The 14,772-nt window shown below is 45.8% G+C and overlaps 1 long non-coding RNA gene across 2 annotated transcripts; it reads right to left on the bottom strand.

Moving 5' to 3' along the window:
- Positions 1-268: 268 nt before the first annotated feature.
- Positions 269-14,441, bottom strand: LOC134053062 (uncharacterized). Of its 2 annotated transcripts, XR_009933923.1 has the most exons (4): positions 14,353-14,441; positions 2,942-3,005; positions 1,909-2,041; positions 269-716 (listed from the first exon to the last, which is right to left on the bottom strand). It is a non-coding gene; the product is annotated as an uncharacterized LOC134053062 (long non-coding RNA). The 2 variants fall into 2 exon arrangements; XR_009933922.1 differs by lacking the exon at positions 14,353-14,441 and having other exon boundaries at positions 2,942-3,028.
- Between the last annotated feature and the right edge of the window lie 331 nt (positions 14,442-14,772).

A 14,772-nucleotide genomic window follows, 5' to 3' on the forward strand; every position in this document is an offset into this window, starting at 1 on the left:
ATGACCCAAAACACCCCCAAAAAATACCCAAAACACCCAAAAATGGCCCCAAAAATCCCCAAATCCCCCCAAAATTGGCTAAAAAACCCCAGAAATTACCCCAAAACCCACCCAAAAACCAGAAAAATTGCCCCAAAACCCCTCATAAAGAATGACCTGAGAAAGCCAAAAAATTACCCAAAATCCTCCCAAAAGGACCTCAAAAACCCCAAATCCACCCCCAAAAATGACCCCAAATCCCCAAAACTGCCCCAAAAAATGACTTCAAAAACCCCTAACAAGACCCCAAAACAACCCAAAATTACCCTAAATCCCAATAAACGACCCTAAAAACTCCAAAATTTACCCCAAATCCCCCGCAAAATGGCCCCAAATACCCAAAATCTATCCCCAAAAAAATTCTCAAAATGCCCCAAAATCCCATCACTCCCCACTCCGGCCCTCTCTTTCTGGAGCTGCCGCCCAAGCTGCTCTAGGTCCGATTTCAGTTCCAATTTCGGGGCCGATTTGGGAATGCCTTCGGGGCCGCTTTTGGTGCCAGTTTTGGTTCTGCTTTTGGTTCCAATTTCAGGTCCAATTTCTGTTCTGATTTCAGGGCCGATTTCAAAGCCTATTTTGGGGCCAAGTTTGAGGTTTCTGAGAAGTCCCCCTTGAGCTTCTGAACCCAGTTCAGGGACTCCAAATACGCACTCAGCCCTGCCTGGGCCATACACAGCCTGAGAAAGAGAGAGAAAAATGGGTGAAAAATGGGGATTTTGGGCAAAAAGGGGTGGAAAATGGGGATCTGGGGAAAAATGGATGAAAAAACAGGGAAAACTGGGATTTTTTGGAAAAAACAGTAATATTTTGAAAACTGAGGGGAATGGAGAAAAATAGGAGAAAATGAAAAAATGAGGAAAGTGGGGGATTTTGGGAAAAATGGGGGAAATTTGGTGAAAATCTGGGATTTTGGGAAAATGGGGGAAAAAACGGGGATTTGGGGGAAAAACTGATAAAATGGGGGATAAACAAGGATATTGGGAAAAAACAAAGGGGATTTTGGAAAAAAAGGGGGCAGGATGGGAGGGAAATGGGGATTTTGGGAAAAGGAGGGATTTTGGAAAAGTCGGGGGAAAAATGGGGGATTTGGGGGAAAATGGAGGGAAATTCAGGGAAAAAATGGGGATTTTGAGAAAAACGGGGGAATACACAAAAAAATGGGAGGTTTTAGGGAAAAGGGGAAATACGCAGGGAAATGGGGAAAAACAGGGAAAAAATGGAGAAAAATGGGAGTTTTTAGGGGAAAATGGAAAAAATGGAGAAAAAGGGGGGGAAATTTTGGGGGAAATGAGGGACATGAGGGAAATTAAGAGATTTTGGGGAAAATGGGGATTTTCGGGGGAAATGGGGGCGTCAGGGAAGAATTGGGGGATTTTGGGATATTTGGGGTTCTTGGGCTGGATTTTGGGTACTTTAGGGTGAATTTTGGGACTATTATGGGAAATCTGGCTGGGATTTGGGGTAATTTTGGTCTAGATTTGCTTATTTTAGTGTTTTTGTGGCAATTCTGGGGTATTTTTGGGAGGGATTTGGCATTATTATAGGACACCTGGCTGGGATATGGGGGTTTTGGGATAATTTTGGGTCTTTGGAATGACTTTTTGGGAGAAGTTTTGGCTGGATTTAGGAGATTTTAGGATTATTTTGGGGTTTTGGGCCTGATTTGGGTATTTTTGGGTTTCTGGGATAATTCTGGGATGATTTGGGATAATTCAGAGACTATTATGGGATAACTCAGGGACTATTTTGGGACATCTGACTGGGAGTTTGGGTTTTTTGGGGATAATTTTGGGCAGGATTTGGGTTTTTTTGGGCTGGATTTGGCTATTTGAGATAATTTGAGACAAGCCACAGACTATTATGGGATACCTGGCCGCTGTCCTGGTGCTCTCCTCCCTGCCCAGGTGTGACTGCAGCTGCTCCAGCTTCTCCCTGAGCTGGCCAGGTGGGCCAGGATGGGGAGGAACTGTGCCCAGAGCCCCCCCACAGTCCACCAACCCTCCTGGAACCCCAAAACATCAACTCAGGGACCCCAAAAATATCCAAATTCACCCCCCAAAACTCCCAAATTCACCACAGAAAATGAACTCAAGGACCCCAAAGCGCCCAAATTCCCCTCAAAAACTGAACCCAGGAACACAAAACCCCCCCAGTCCGCCCCAAAATGACCCCAAAATTCTTTCCCAGACCCAAAAATCCCAAAAACTTTGAGTCCCACAGCCCCACAATCCCCCCAGGACACCACAAAAATCCCCAAATTTCCCCAAAATCCCCAATGTCCCCCCCCAAGTTTCACTAAAACCTCCCCAAATTCCCCCACAATTCCAAAACTTCCCCCCCCAAAAAAATCCCCAAAACCCACCCAAAGTCCCCCCCAGAATTTCCCCAAAAATCCCCAAAATCCTTCCCAAAACTTCCCCAGGACACCCCAACATTCCCAAAGTCCCTAGAATCCTTAAATTCCCCCAAGGTCCCCGCAAAATCTTCCTGAAAAATCCCTCCAGGATCCCCCAAAATCCTCCCAAATTTCCCCAAAACTGCCCGAGGACACCCCAAATTCCCCCCAAAAAATCCTCCAAATCTCCCCAGAATCACCCCAGATTTTCCCCAGTTTTCCTCAGGACTCCCTAATTCCATAATTCCTCCTAAAAATCCCCAAATCCCCCCAAAATATTCCCTGAAATCCCTCCCAAATAGTTCCGAAAAAATCCCCTCATGACCCCCCAAAATCCCTATGTCCCCCCAAATTCCCCCAGGACCCTCCAAACTCCCCTAATTCCTCCAAAAGGCCTCCAAATCCCCCCCCCCCCCCAATTCTTCCCTAAAATCCCAAAAGTTACCCCAAAATTACCCCAAAAATCCCCCAAATTCCCCACAAATCCCCCCAGCCCCTCCCTTATACCTGGATCAGGCTCTTCAGGGTGGTTGGGGCCTCAGCAGCAGGTGCAAAGCAAGCAGGAAGCTTCCTGTGAGAGTGAGGAGCTCAGGCCGGGCCACTTTTATCTTGTGACCACGCCCATTTCCGATGGGACCACGCCCCTTTAACAATTTCCATACCCCGTTGCCAGTGACCACACCCCTTTCCACGGTGGTTACGCCCCCTTTTGCCATGGACACACACCCATCTCACCCTGGCCACGCCCACTGCTTTACCCTGCCCACACCATGGTGGGGTTTTGGGCGAATTTGGAGAATCAAAGGATCCCGAAAAGAATTTTGGAGGGCTTTTGGGCATCAGGGAGACCCCAAAAAGAGAACTCTGGGGGCATTTGAAGGGATTTGAGGGACCACAAAAAGGGATTTTGAGGGATTTGCGCTGTCAAAAGATCCCAAAAAAGTAATTTTGGGGGGAATTTTGGTTACTAGGAGGACCCCAAAAGGGGAATTTAGGGCATCACAATATCCCAAAAAAGGATTGTGGGAGAGATTTGGAAAATAAAAACATCCAAAAAAACAACTCTGGAGGAATTTTGGGCATCAGGGGACCCCAAGAAGTGAATTTTGGGAGGACTTTGGAGGATTTGGGGGACCCCAAAAAGGAATTTTGAGGGATTTTGGGGGATTTTGGGTGTCAAAAGATCCCAAAAGATGATTTTGGGAAGATTTTGGCCACCTGAGGGACTCCAAAAAGGGATTTAGGGGGGATCAGAAACCCCAAAAAGGAATTTTGGAAGGATCCAAAAAATTCCAAAAATCAATTCTGGGAAGGTTTCAAGGAATTTCAGGCACTGGGGGAACCCGGAAAAGGATTTTGAGGGGATTTGAAGGGATTTTGCGTACCGGGGGGGTCCCCAAAAGGATTTCTGGAGGGATGTAGAAAGATTTTGAGGTGTCAGGGGATCGCAAAAAATTATTTTTGGGGGATTTTGGGCATTAGGGGGACCCCAAAAAGGGAAATTTTGTGGGATCAGAAACCCCAGACATGGAAATTGGGAGACCCACCCAAGCCCCACCCCTTTAAGCCCCATCCACCTCACACTCTGATTGGCCAACACCTCCAACACCCACGCACATCCTCAGAGCTGTGACCAATCAGCATGGCCTGTCGGGGGCACCAAGCACCAGGAAAAGGGGATGTGGCCAAAACTGAGACCACGCCCCCTTCCCCCTGAGGAATCCACACCCATCCAAGCCTGTTCCAGCCAATCCTGAGCCTCCTCCTCCTGGCCTTGCCTTAACTGATTGACAGGTTAATTAGGTGGGGAATTACTTAGCCAAGGGGTTGAGGAAGGGGTGGGGCTTAGCTGGGTGGGCGTGGTGTCTGCAGCTCCACCTCCCAGGCTTTGCACAGGGCCTTGATTAACAGCTGGGGAGGGGAACCAGGGCTGGGGGCATTTGGGGGGAATTTGGAGGATCTTGGGGGAGGTTTTGGGGGAATTTAGGGGGTTCTGAAGGTAATTCCACAATTTGGAAGAAAGCTGGGGGAATTTAGGGGGTCCTGTGGTGAACCTGGGAGGAGTCTGGGGGAATTTTGGGAGTTTGGGAGGAATTTGGGGGGATTTTGGAGGAATTCTGAGGGTCATTGCGCAATTTTGGGAGGAAGCTAGGGGAATTTGCGGGGTTCTGGGATGAATTCAGGGGATGTGGAAGAAATTTGGGGGGTTGGGAAGGATTTTAGGGGGAATTTAGGGGGTTCTGGGGAGGATTTTGAGGATCTGGGAGGAATCTGGGGGATTGGGGAGGACTGGGGGGATCTGGAGTGTCCTGGGGGTATTTTGGGGTATGCTGGGGGGAACTGAGGGGTTTTGAAGGGGTTTTACAGTGTCCTGAGGGGATTTAGGGGAGTCCTGAGAGACTTCGGGGAGGGGTATGGGTAACTTGGGGGGTTCTGGGGGGATTTTAGGGGGAGTTCTGAGGGATCCTGGGAGGATTTGGAAAGAATTTGGGCTGGGGCTGATGGTACCTCTGAGTTTCCATCCTCATCCTCATCTCTCTCCTGTCTTATGTGGGGAGACCTGAGCAAATCATCTGCCAGATCTTGTTCCTGGGCCACAGTCTGATAAACCTTACCACATTTTGTGCATTTTTGCCCTGTACTGCAGGCTGAACAACACTGCTTAAGCTTTCCTCTCTTGGTCTTCTTCTCTATGGCCAATACCAGAGGGTCAGATGGAGCCCTGAGCTCACAATCCCTCTGCCATTCGGTGTGATTTCTAAGAGAGAAAAACATATCTGCATATGCTACCGCTGTCCACTGCCCTTCCCTGCTAAGAAATAGCAAGAGCGTGTTATAATCCAAAGTTCCAGTTGGTGGCCACTTCGCTCCCTCATCCAATTTATATAAAGGCCACCAGTTTTTACAGAATCTAATAAGGTCTATTTTGTTTTCTGTGCCTCCTTGTCCAGAAACATCTTTCCAATGTGCAATAATACAGCCCAATGGACTGGCCTTAGGGATCTCTTTATTTTGTCCAGTTCCCATAATCTTCTCCTTCTTGTCTTGTCTTGTTTCCACCCAAACTTTACCTCATACAGTTTCACTATTTTTTCCCAGTTTTCTTCCCCCACACAACTCCAATCCATGGACACCCAATGTGACTTGCCATACACTAGCTTCAGAATTTTAGGTTCAACATTGATTAGGATAGTTTTTCAATTTATGCTTGGGGCATACACCCTGCTGGCTCCTAGAGCAACAATACCAATGTACTTCACAGTCTCCACACTGTAATAAAACCCATGCCAGATTCCAACCCCTTGATCCTCTGACTGTTCTAAATCTCCCACAGAAACAAGATATCCCATTCACTCTCTCTGGAACACCCAGAGTTTCTACTGCAGGTTGTTCCCAGCTCAAGGCTACCAACCTCCCTGCAGAGGTTTAGTAAATCCCTCCTAGATAGACCCGTTTGTTCCCTCTTTCTATCCAGTCACTAATTGGATCAATAAATTCCCAGGGATCAAGTCCAAACCACTCCTTGAGGAGACTCCTTCAATTTGTCTATCCACAATTAAAACTGTAATAAATGTGATTCGTCCTACCTAAATCATAACTATAGTGGCAAAATTGTACTTGTATTAATAGAAAACAATTGTTACAAAGCAAAGAAAGGAAATAGTGAGGAAAAAGCAGATGGACTCCCTCAGATGTTAGGTGGGAGTAGAAGGATGTAGGTTTGATAAGCCACATCTAGAAATAAAAATTTTGACCTTGGACTGGGCCAAATTGGGATTACTCCAGGCATGGAACTTGAAATTACATAACACCAAGCTACCTGTGAGGTTACATAATGGACACTGATGAAGACAAAGAGCCTTCGTCAGAAATAAATCCTCCAAAAGGATGAGACCCCTAACAACTAGTAAAGCATGCACAGCACAATATAGTGATGTAGATTTTAGGAACAGAAACTAGGAGGAGTTTTCCAGAAAGTTCTGTATTAATATGTATTAGCATATAGTATATAAGTGGGATTTTTGGTTTGATTGTTTGATACGTGAGGAAGGGTGGGGCCCTCTCCATATCCCCGGTCGGTTTTGCTCATGCTTTATACGAACCTTAACGATACTGAATATTACTCACTGCCAAATTTTGCATCTTTTTAAATATGTATATTTAATATATTTTGTGAGAGATTGAAGGCCTTTTTGGTTCGTTGTGATAGATAGATCGATAGCCTTGAAACCCGATGCAGTCTAGTTACTATGTAAACAGATAGGTAGGTGGTTACTGATTGTTTAAGCTTGACTCAATAACCGGACGTCTCAGTAATTCCCAGGGAAACAAAGAGTACTGCGAGGTCAGCAAAGACGACGGAAGACACCATAACAACCGGAAGAACGTGTGCAAGGCCTATCACGTACCCGGAGACCGGAGGACTTAAGAGAGACGAACTCTAGGAAGGAGTGTGGCAGTTTTTCGGAGCACGGACTCCCTGCCACCCAGCGCTGACATTTGCCTTTGTCTTTTATAATTAATAAATTCTCTAAAATTGAACCGGAATATGGCCCCTTGTGCTCATTCATAACAATTTGGTGCCGTGACTCGGATCGAGACTGGGGGGGGGGGGGGGGTTTCCCCTTGCGGGAAGGCGCGCCCCACCTTTGTTGGTGGTCCCGGGGGACGGGAGCTCACTCTCTCGCCTCGACCGACGAACCTAAAACCCTAAAAGGCAAAGGCAAAGGGAAGAGGGCCCGGCAGACCCCTTAAAATTTGTGCAGAAAGTCCGGACGAAGAAGCAGGACGCGTAAGTATACGGGATCCGTTCGGGCGGGGTCGGGATCCCGGAGTACGGTGACTCGATGTGTGTGTGAGAGGGGAACTGGCAGCCGGATTCCCCAAGCGAGTGCGGACCCTTAGTAGTGCGGTTCCCACTGACCCGCGAGGGCTTGGGCCACGAAACAGGGGAAGCGAAAGCGATATTTTGTGTGCGAGTGAAGGTACTCCGGAAGAAATGGGGCAGGGGAAGAGTAAGCCTCCTGCAGAGATTAAACTTCCACCCGTACCAAGAGATAGTCCCTTAGGGTTTTTATTAGATAATTGGGAACATTTTCCAAATACGGAAGGAAAAGATAAGGCTAGGATGATACATTATTGTGTGGAGGTGCGGGGTGGAAAGGAAATTTCAAAAAATGTGTTTTGGCCAATATTTGGGTCCTCTGAGGACTGGGTGAAACAAAAACTAAATATTTGGGTGAATACAAAGAAACCTTTTTGTATAGAGGAGAGTGAGTACGCAAAGGTGTGGGTAGGCCGCCCAGAAGTATTTATTTTTAAGCTAACTGAGAAATCCAAGAAAAATAAAGAAAAGAGAAAGGGAAGTCGGGCCGAGGAGACGATTATAGCCCCTCCCCCGTATGTGCCTCCTCCCCAAGCGCAGGAAGCAGCGGGTCCTAATGCACCCCCAGGGGAGGAATCTGATTCAGACCAATCAGACTACACCGGCCCGACAACTCGGAGCGGGGCTCGGAAAGGGTTGTATCCTCTGAGGGAGATGCCAAGGGGGGGGTCCACAGGCAGGAATAGGATTTATATCAGTACCCCTTAGTTCGGGAGATGTTAGAGACTTTAAAAAGGAGATGGGACACTTATTAGAGGATCCACTGGGAGTGGCGGAGAGAGTGGATCAATTTTTAGGCCCAAACATGTACACATGGGAAGAGTTACAGCCCATTCTAAATATTTTATTTACCGCAGAGGAAAAGAATATGATTAGGAGGGAGGGAATGCGTATTTGGGACATTACTTAAAAAAAAAAAAAAAAAAAAGAGGAGAAAAGAAAATAGACCCTGAAAGGATCCGAGCAATTGTGTCACTACCAATACCAAAGAATAAGAGACAAATTCGTCAGATTTTGGGACTCACTGGATACTGTAGGCAGTGGATTGAAAATTACAGTAGCAAAGCCAGATTCCTGTATCAGAAATTAGCACAGGAAGGGCTGATGAAATGGAACCCAGAAGACACGGACAAGTTCCAAGAATTAAAGGAAAATTTGATCCATGCCCCAGTCCTGAGCCTTCCGGATCTAAAAAGACCATTCTCTTTGTTTGTGAATATAGAAGAGGGGGTCGCATTCGGGGTGCTTACTCAGGATTGGGCAGGGAAAAAGAAGCCAGTTGCTTATTTGTCAAAAATTTTAGATCCGGTAAGCAGGGGGTGGCCCACATGTTTGCAAATTGTAGCAGGATGTGCTCTATTAGTGGAAGAAGCTAGAAAAATCACCTTTAACGGTAGTCTCAGAGTAATGTCTCCCCATAACATTCGGAGTGTACTGCAGCAGAAGGCAGACAAATGGATCTCTGACGCAAGGCTTTTAAAATATGAAGGAATTTTAATAGAGGCACCCAATTTTACCCTAGAGACTACCATATTACAAAACCCAGCTGCCTTTTTATACGAGGAACCAGAGTATGAGCCTTTAACCCACGACTGTATAATTACCATAGAAGAACAAACAAAAATTAGGCCTGATCTGGAGGAGAAGGAATTAGAGGAGGGCAAAAGGTTATTCGTAGATGGATCCTCTAGAGTAATAGAAGGAAAAAGAAGATCAGGATATGCAATCGTAGGAGGTCCAGACCTGCAAGTAATAGAAGCAGGCACTTTGGATAAGTCCTGGTCTGCACAAGCATGTGAGCTATATGCTATATTAAGAGCCTTAAAACTCCTCAAGGGAAAAGAGGGAACGATATACACTGATTCCAGATACGGATTTGGGGTAGTTCATACCTTTGGAAAATTATGGGAAGAAAGAGGTTTGATCAATTCGCAGGGAAAAGACCTAGAGCACCAAAAACTAATAATTGAAATACTACAAGCTTTAAGGGGACCTAAGAAGGTGGCTGTGGTTCATCTCAAAGGACACCAACGGAGCATAGACCTCAGAAGTAGAGGAAATAACGCTGCAGACCAAGAAGCAAAACGGGCAGCGATGAAGGAAATGGTCCTAAAAGAAAAAGGGGGGCAAGAGAACAAGAGAGTACACAATAAGGAAGAGACTAACCTAATTTTCACCAACGGAGAAAAAGAAAAGTTGAGGAAAATGGGAGTTAAAGAGGAGTCAGGAAAATGGGTATTAGAGGATGGATGGGAAGTGTTACCCAGGGCAGTGGCCCAACAAATATTATACAAACTACATCAGAAAACACATTGGGGAGCCCAAGGGTTAGTGGATCATTTTGCCACTAGGTTTATAAGTATCGGGCTCCACGATATGGCCAAGCATATTACTAAAAGATGCCCCATCTGTTTACGAGTGAACCGGAGTAACCTTAGGAAGCTACCTCATGGGGGAAGACCATTGGCAAAAAGACCCTTTGCAAATCTACAAATAGACTTTACTGAATTGCCAAAAGTAGGAAGGATCAAATACCTTTTAGTAATAGTAGATCACCTCACCCACTATGTGGAAGCCTTTCCAACAGCAAGGGAAACAGCACGGACGGTTGTAAAGACCCTGTTGGAGGAAATAGTCCCTAGATATGGGGTACCTGAAACCATTGACTCTGATAAAAGGCCCCACTTCACATCCAAAATAACACAAGAATTGGCAGATGCATTAGGAATAAAATGGGAACAGCATACCCCTTGGCATCCCCAAAGTTCAGGTAGAGTAGAGAGAATGAATGGAGAAATAAAGAAACAACTTACTAAACTAGTATTAGAAACTAAGTTATCATGGGTAAAATGCATCCCACTGGCCTTGTTAAATATCCGAACTCAACCACGAGCAGACGTGGGGCTTTCCCCATATGAAATGTTATATGGTATGCCATATAATTTACAAGGGGTACAGACTAACCCAAACCTTAGTGAACAATACATTAACAAGTACCTAGTAACCCTGATGAAGTTTAAGAAACAACTGTGGGAAAAAGGAATGTGGGCCCAGAAACCACCACTGGATCTTGCATTACACCAGGTGCAGCCCGGAGATTGGATATTGATCCGGAATTGGAAAGAAAATCCAATAACACCCAAGTGGGAAGGGCCTTACCTGGTGTTGCTCACAACGGATACAGCAGTACGAACCGCGGAAAGAGGGTGGACCCACGCGAGCCGAATAAAAGGACCAGTGGACCCATCCAAGTTCGCTAAAGACTCTGGTTGGGAAGTAAAGGGCACAGCTGGGGATTTGAAGTTGACTCTAAAGAGAAAAACACAATCCTGAGGAATACCGGGATACCTAAACTTCAAGATATTGCCGAATGGACTCAGGAGACATTTGGGTGGGGGAAAACTGGGTGTTGCAAAAAGAATTAATCGGACACTCAGAGCCCCCTGGATACTGTAAATATTTAGAAGATTTTGCTCAACAACCCTATTATCGACCTATTAGACTAGAATATAAATCTCAATTGTGGAATGGAAAAGGGCACATAGATCATAGGGACATAAGAGTAAAGTGTAGCTGGTTAGATTGTAACTGTTATCCGTTTGTGTATTTTTCTTGTAAAATTTGTAAAGAACTGTGGTGGGTTCACTGCCAGAGAGGGAGGGCTCCTAGGAGTGTGTGTCAACCCTGTTGGGAAGAACAACGGGAGCTGACTACCTGGGTCTTGAACCAGAAGGTAGCAGCGCGGGAGTTGAAAGTAGGATCTGCGTCTTGGTGGCAGGAATATTCAAAGGGAGTAAACCCTGACCTTTATTGTTGCCATCCTAACGAGCCCTTTGTTCCATTCGTTGTGGACATCCTAGAGGTAAAGTGCCGAAAAAGAGAAAAGAAACTCAGGTGCGATATTCCACCATTAAAGGGAATAAATTGGAACTCCAAAAGGAGAAAGTGGGAAAGAAGAGCCTATCCTGCCCCTGAAGAACATCCTTGCTGCCGAGAAGATGGCTTACCCCGTGGCTCGTAGCAACCGAGTGGACGGGCGAGGCAGAGGGATGAGTTGTGGGGAAAGAGGGATCCGCCAGAATAAAAGAAGCATGAATACAGCACTCAAAACCTCAAAGGAACAGGGTTTGAGAGGAGGTAACAAAGGAAAAACAGTAGGAGCAAAAATAAAAAAGAAAAATTTATTCTGGCAGTGAATATCACCTAGTTCTAAGGGGATGTATAATATGGATGAATGTAATGTTAACATATGGGGCAGAACCATCGCATGAACCCTTTAAGTGGTCCTTAGTAAAATGGGAGAGACCAGACGCACCGATTCAAACACAGATTACCTCAGGGGCTCCCAGTTTCAATATAACTCTAGAACCATTGTTTGACAGATGGGGTGCCGGGGGTGCTTGGTCAATACCAAGAGGAGTAATCTACATGTGCCCAGCATCGAATCCAGGAAAAGGATACTGTAATTATCCCGGAGAATTCTATTGTGGATATTGGGGTTGCGAAACTATTTCCCTGGGATGGAAAGTTGAGAATCCAGATAAATACTTAAAGGTAGAGAGGGGTCCACATGGATGTAAAAAACCCTGGACAGATCCATCGGGGGTAGTAACATATGCAGGAGATTGTAAATGGATTTACCTCAACGTCACCCAACCCCAAGATCCTGCTTGGTTAACAGGGAAGTTCTGGGGAGTGAGGCTATGGGAACCCGGAAAAGACAGAGGGGGGCATATTCTGATAAAGAAGGAATCCATCCCACATGACCCAATAGCCATAGGACCCAACCCAGTAATCGGAGAAAAAGGAGTAGGGTGGAACAATACAAATGAGATAACCAACGAAACTTCTAGAGAAGAGAATCAGCCTCTGAGCTGGCCCATAACCCAACCTACCCCGAAAGATAATTCTCTCTGGAAAATAATGCAGGCCACGTTTGGGATCTTAAATAACACCTATCCGAATTTAACCAAGGGTTGTTGGTTGTGTTATATAGTAAATCCACCGTTCTATGAGGCTTTGGGATCTGCTGCAAAATCAAAACGTATTAATGGGACAAACCCTAGGGAATGCTTGTGGAAAAAGGGGAGGGACAATACTCCCGGAATATCAATGGCACAAGTAAGAGGAAAAAGCAGGTGCATAGGCAATGTACCCAGGGACAAGGACCACCTTTGTCAAGTAAAAATGTCCATAACTGAACCCCGAAAACCAGCCTCATGGATAATTCCAGCTGCAAATACTAAATGGGTTTGCAATACTCTGGGAGTTACCCCGTGTCTAGCGATTAACAACTTTAACAAGACACATGAGTATTGCATACAAGTTCTAATTATCCCCCGAATCTCATATCACCCAAAGGAGTATGTGTATGAACAGCATATCACCCCGGAACATCATTTAGTCAAGAGAGAGCCATTCACAGCCCTCACTGTAGCAATACTGTTAAGCATCGGGGGAGCTGGGGTTGGAACTGGAGTAGCATCCCTAGTAAATCAACAACAGGGGATGAAGGATCTAAGAATGTCAGTAGATGAAGATCTAAGTAGAATTGAAAAGGCTATCGATGGTTTAGTAAAATCAGTAAGATCTCTGTCAGAAGTAGTATTACAAAACCGTAGGGGGTTAGACCTTCTATTCTTACAACAAGGAGGATTATGTGTGGCCCTACGGGAAGAATGTTGTACATATGCGGATCAGACTGGTATAGTTATAGATACCATGGCTGAGCTTCGAAAACAACTGGAACAACGTAAGAGAGAAAGAGAAGCTCAACAAAGCTGGTATGAATCCTGGTTCAATCACTCCCCTTGGCTAACTACTCTTTTATCAACCATAGCGGGACCCCTAATTTTACTGATAACTGGGTTAACGTTTGGTCCTTGCATTTTTAACAAATTAATCAATGTAGTAAAAGGAAGATTGGAAGCTGCCCACCTTATGCTGGTACGGGCAAAATATGAGCCCCTAAATAGCGTAAGAACTGAGGACCACCTAGAGCTCAGCTGAAGGGAACTCCAAAGATACAACGAACAAAAATAAGAAAATAGAAAAAGGGGGGATTGTGAGAGATTGAAGGCCTTTTTGGTTCGTTGTGATAGATAGATAGATAGCCTTGAAACCCGATGCAGTCTAGTTACTATGTAAACAGATAGGTAGGTGGTTACTGATTGTTTAAGCTTGACTCAATAACCGGACGTCTCAGTAATTCCCAGGGAAACAAAGAGTACTGCGAGGTCAGCAAAGACGACGGAAGACACCATAACAACCGGAAGAACGTGTGCAAGGCCTATCACGTACCCGGAGACCGGAGGACTTAAGAGAGACGAACTCTAGGAAGGAGTGTGGCAGTTTTTCGGAGCACGGACTCCCTGCCACCCAGCGCTGACATTTGCCTTTGTCTTTTATAATTAATAAATTCTCTAAAATTGAACCGGAATATGGCCCCTTGTGCTCATTCATAACATATTTGATTTTATTAATTTATATACAGTTGCTACTATTAAAAAAAAGAAGTTGCTAAATTTATTCTTGTTGTTTGGTAAATTGGACAGATAGAATAACATTTATAACAAAACGAATGCTAATCACTCCGTGTTCAAGCACACTACTTCTCCATTCACACTTGCACTCGGCCCACACTGACACGGTCACTTCGCTGTTCTCCGGCCGCCTCAATCACCCGAGGTCGGAAACGCGGATAGAGCTCCGCACTCGCTCCGTACCAAAGGTACGTCTCACCACTCACTCACTCCCTGACACACTCAACAATTCAACGTTTCCGGACTTAGCAGTCACACAAAATAGCAGCAAAAACAAGGGTTTACTCGATTCACTCCCAGAGTCGCCAGCGGGCTGCTCTATCAGCTCAGTGACACGCCTCCATCGGCCGCGCTATCGGCCACGATCGATCCCTCTCCCTCTGTCTCCAGCCCCCTCGGCCGGCTGCTTGCAAACCCACCGGGACTGTGCTATGTGCCAGACGTCTCTGGACGACTTACTAGCAGCCCTGTTCTTGATATTTAATACATACTGTTTTATCCGCAATACCAGCAGGTCGTTGTTTGCCTCCGCAGTGAGCGAGCCGAGGTTCGGAGTCCCTCCAGGGAAGGTCTCGGGTCGTGCCAGTGAATCCGCTCTTCAGCTACGCACGCAGCCAGACAGGGATCTCTTGGCTGGCTCACCACTCTGATGAGCGGAAAAACACTCTATAACCCACAAAACTAAGTTATAAGAGTAGGTATGTATTTATTCAGCGCTGAGGTGTATGGAGCATAGCTCCTCCAAAAATAGGCACCCCTTTGGCGACCTGCGCCTCTCCTTTTATTCTCTACAAACTAGGAATACACAATACACCTAACACATATTCATCGCGTATCCCCGCTTCATATGGAAATTAGTTCCACGCCTCTTTGAAACTGCGCATTATTCCTCTTAGGTCCTGGTGGTCCTC

This window comes from Cinclus cinclus, chromosome 24 (assembly GCF_963662255.1).
Source record: "Cinclus cinclus chromosome 24, bCinCin1.1, whole genome shotgun sequence".
Classification (NCBI taxonomy): Eukaryota; Metazoa; Chordata; class Aves; order Passeriformes; family Cinclidae; genus Cinclus; species Cinclus cinclus.